Genomic DNA, 4736 nt, shown 5'->3' on the forward strand with positions numbered 1-4736 from the left:
CGAGGTGTCCAAACCTAGCTTTAGTTTCGATTTGCTTTGTTATCGTTGTAAGGATTACTGAAGGATATATTTTTTTCTCTATGTTGTATTATAATTCTTTTGTGAATATTGTTTTCTTTTTTTTTGTATATACGAGCATCTTTGGCTACAGTGCACATATGGTTTTATGTATGAGAAAAACAAAATAAAAGCAGCAGTCTCCAGAAAAAAAACAACTTTTCGTTACGTCTGTGAAGGTTTGGTTGGTTGTTTATTAAACCAAATAAAATAAACAAGATGCTTCATAAAACACACTTCTTGTTTTGTTTTATTGAAGCATCTTACCAATGTTAAAGGTAGCATCTTCCAGAAAAATGAAATATAGACTTATACAAAAGTAAAGCACTCTAAAAGTCAATTATCAGTTGGCTTCAATACACGAGCGGCTGTGGCTCAGTAGGTCGTCTCCTAACTGGAAGGTCGAGGGGTTCGATCCCCAGCTCCTGCAGCTACATGTCTGATGTGTCTCGGGCAGGACACTTAACCTAAAGTTGCTCCTGCTGCTTCAACGGTGGCGTCTGAATGAGTATTAATGAGATTAGTTACTTCTGATGGTCTCTTCACATACAAACTTCTTCCATCAGTGTGTGAATGTGTAGGTGTGACCTGCGGTGTTAAAGAGCTTAGAGTAGTCAGAAGACTAGAAAAGAAATATACAAGCTCAAGTACATTTACTATTTACCATTTATTTACTAATTTCAAGTGATTGAACCCTACACTCTACCATAAGTGAAAAGTGGGTTAGGGTTAGAAAAGTAAAAAATGTAAATGAGATAATATCAGAAAAGTGTTTGTTTATTTTAGGAATACCTGGAATATGAAATGATAGCACCCTATAATTACAGACATTGCAAGAAAACAACCTCGCCGGGTCATTTTTGACCCTCTTATGCATCAAAGGGTGAATGCACCCATAAATAAGGTAAGTTAGCTCATGTTTCCCTTGAATTTATTCTAAAAAGCTAACAGCTAACGGCTGCATACACTGCTCTAAAAGAAAAACTAAATGAATATTTTATCAGAATAGTAAAAACCTTCACACATCCATTTAGGGCGGCAATCTGTAGGGACTTGGGTTGGGAACTGGAGGGTGGCCGGTTCAAGTCCCAGTGCGGACCAAATCTGGATGTTGGTCTGGTAGCTGGAGAGGTGCCAGATCGCTTCCTGAGCACTGCAGAGGTGCCCTTGAGCAAGGCACCAACCCCCCCTCCCCACCACCAGCTCAGGAGCGCCCACTGTGGACAGCTTCGTCACTCTGACATCTCTCCATTAGTGCATGTCCATAGGATCCTGTTTGTGTGCATGTGTATATATACTTCAGCCTATGTGTGTGATTTACATGATTTACAGAGTGTAAAAACAGAATCAATAAAGTAAATCTTAATCTTAATTTCATAAGGCAGGTGCATAGGAGAGCAATGTGTCCATCAGAAACTTAAAGGTAAACTCCCACACACTGTCTAACTTACAAACAAACATTTATTTTCACAGTTTCAGTACTAAACCATCATCAGGTAAACCACTACATCCACATGTTGTGTGCACAAGTCATGCTACAGATGTATGTTGTTCATGTGCTGTTTGTCCCTTCTCCCCTCCCGTTGTCTCCTGTGCTGCCCAGGTGAAGGTGAAGCTATTGATTGCACAACGACGTGCACCTGGCCTCAGTGTTTAAAAGGTGTAAGATGTGTTGTGATTGTTTGATGGACTCATCATTAACACACAAAAAAAAAGATCTATTTTTCTATTTTACAACCCTGCAAATGATTATTTTAACACATTGTCTGCAGAGATGACGTGTGAAAGCTGATTTAGTTCAAAATGTTGTTCTTTTTTTATACATGACAGATTTAGTAAAAACATCCAACGAATGTTCCCCCTAAATATTTATTAAGAGGAGTTCTAATATATTATGATGATTTATGACATTCTTCATTTCCACGCAGTTCCAATACTTTACACAAGATGGCGCCCTCTCATCTTTGCCTGAAACGTCTAACTGAATCATTTTGCGCGCGCGCGCGCGCGTGTGTGTGTGTGTGTGTGTGTGTGTGTGTGTGTGTGTGTGTGTGTGTGTGTGTGTGTGTGATTGTACATTTTTGTCATTGAAAAAAACACACACACACACATGGATATTTTTATTGTAATTATTTTTCAGAACACATGAGGGAAATAAAACGTCATGACAAATGCTTCCCAGATGTGTGTTGTTGTTTTTGTCAGATTGTTTTTTAATGTTTTTAAATCGTACACTCTGTCCGATCTTCTTTGTGTTTCTTCTGTACTTTTGTTTGCTTTTATTTTTAACGGATTTCATAAATGTGTTTCAAATTTAACAACACATTTTGCTTTGATTTTTTTTTTCTGTTTGTATTCACAAAGCAAGAAATGGAAAATAAAAACTGCAAACACAATGCTCACAGGATATAATAACATTTGTACTTCTGATGTTAGCGCCTGTGCTCATGACGAATCACAGTGACAGTCCATCCTAATGCTGAAGCATCGCAGCCTTTTGGCTCTTTCATGGAAACTCTTTCCACGTGTGTTTCTGTTAAACTGAGGAATGTCTTTTAATGTGAAGTAGTTTAATGAAGATCCTGAAGATGCTTTTTTCTGGCCTCCAGGTGCTCGTTGGCCAGCGTTCAAGTCTAAGTAGAAAACACTTCTGTGACGTGTGTCCCCATGTTTGTTTCCAAAAAAAGACTTGTGTGTTTTTATCTGATGTTCAAATCTTTTTGCAGGTTTATCTGATGGCAAAACAGTTTTATGCATATCAGAAAATGGTACCTTATCCAGTCCTCGTTTTGGCAAATTAAGTGCAAAGGAGCTGCAAAGCAGGCAACTGTTTGGGGCCCCAGGTCAGTATTGGGCCCCCAAGGGCTTACAAACCTTAAATCACAGCAGTGCCATAAAATGTGCTAATGTTGCAAAGATCGAGGGTTTGATCCCCAGTTCCTGCAGCAACATGTCCGATGTGTCCTTGGGCAAGACTCTTAACCCTGAATTGCTCCCGCTGCTTCGTCTGCAGCGTATGTGTATGAATGGAATTAGTTACTTCTGATGGTCACTTTAGCAGCCTCTCAGTGTGTGAATGTGTAGGTGTGACATGTGGCGTCAAAGCGCTTTGAGAAGTCAGAAGACTAAAAGCGCTTTACAAACTCAAGTCCATTTACTATGAGCTATTCCTCCATCTTATCCCATCTCCCTCTTTCCCATTTTTCTTTTTTTTAGCTCTTCATCATGAGGCTGGTTTTGCCCAAGATTTCTGCCACTAAAAAGGAAGTCTTTTCTTGCCACTGTAACTTTGCTAAATGTTGCTAACTGCTGTGCTCCTGATGGGTTAATGTTGGGTCTTTGTAACACAACAACTTTTACCTGTTTTTCCAAAGCGTCTGGAAATAACATTTGTTATGAATTGGCGCTATACAAATAAAGATAGATTGATTGAAGTTTGATTCTCTCAGGGTTTAACTTTTATTGATGAATATGAAGGTTATTGTTATAAAGGTTGTATTTTATTTTATTTTATGACATTGTGGGTTTACAACTTCCTGTCAGTCTCTGAGCACCAATTTAACATCCCTTCAACACATAATGATCCTTCATGTCTCAAAGCATCTTTTGTATTTCGGCTTTTTTTGACATTAAGGCTCTTTATTTGTTTAATTTCTGTTCACACCGCCTCAGCATCCCATTTGTAATCACCCTGAGAAAACAGTGTATAGATGCTTTGAAGCCACAGCAGGTCTGAAACACTTCTGCAGATTATTCACTAGGGGTCAGTGTGCATTAAGAGACAGCCACCTGAGGGAATTATAAGTAAAGCATAGGGATTACTTTTTTTGTTTTTGTTGATTCCCTTTACGTCTTCTGACTTCACCACATGTCATATACCATCTGTGACAACATATCCAGCAGATTGTGGAGGCTCAAGAGAGATAATGCATCAGCAAGTGAAGTCACTACTGCCATCGTATCCCAGCAGGAATTATAAAGTGACACATCTACATCTTTTTTTCTTTACTATTTAACAATTCAACATAGAAAATGAACACAAGTATGAATATTTAAGGCTTCATACTGATCCACTCCCCTGAGACTGCTCTACTGTTTGCCTAGAGCTGCCGCTCAGTCCTCTGTTCTATTGCTGCTAGACCTGTCAGCCCCCTCCTCCCTAAAGCTGATGCTCATGCGTGTAGCCATGAAGTGGACACTGAAGCTTCCGTGATTTGCCAGATCTGCATTGGTCCAGAAACCTGGGTGTCATGATGGATGACTAGCTAACATTTAAGGTTCAAGAGTAAGGTATTTTACCTGCTTTTTGTAAAGTCTCGAGATAACACTTGTTATGAGTTGACGCTATACAAATAAAAATGGATTGATTGATTGATGGCCTTGATTGCACCGTTATGTTGATTTGTCCTGAGAAACATCAGGAAGATCAAACCCTACCTGTGTGGACATGCTACACAGCTACTCCTTACAACTCCTTCCTGGCAGGTCGTCCTGCATGCACAATAAAACGTCTGCAGATGATCCAAAATGCTGCAGCGTGACTGGTCTTCAACCTTCCCCAAACAGAAAAAGTGCTCGCATAAAGTTTTAAAACCCTGCTGATTGCTTACAAAACACCTTAACTTTATAATCCAGGTCTACTCTCCCTCCCACCCACTACTCTCTGCCTATAGCAGGCA

This window comes from Labrus mixtus, chromosome 4 (assembly GCF_963584025.1).
Source record: "Labrus mixtus chromosome 4, fLabMix1.1, whole genome shotgun sequence".
Taxonomy (NCBI): domain Eukaryota; kingdom Metazoa; phylum Chordata; class Actinopteri; order Labriformes; family Labridae; genus Labrus; species Labrus mixtus.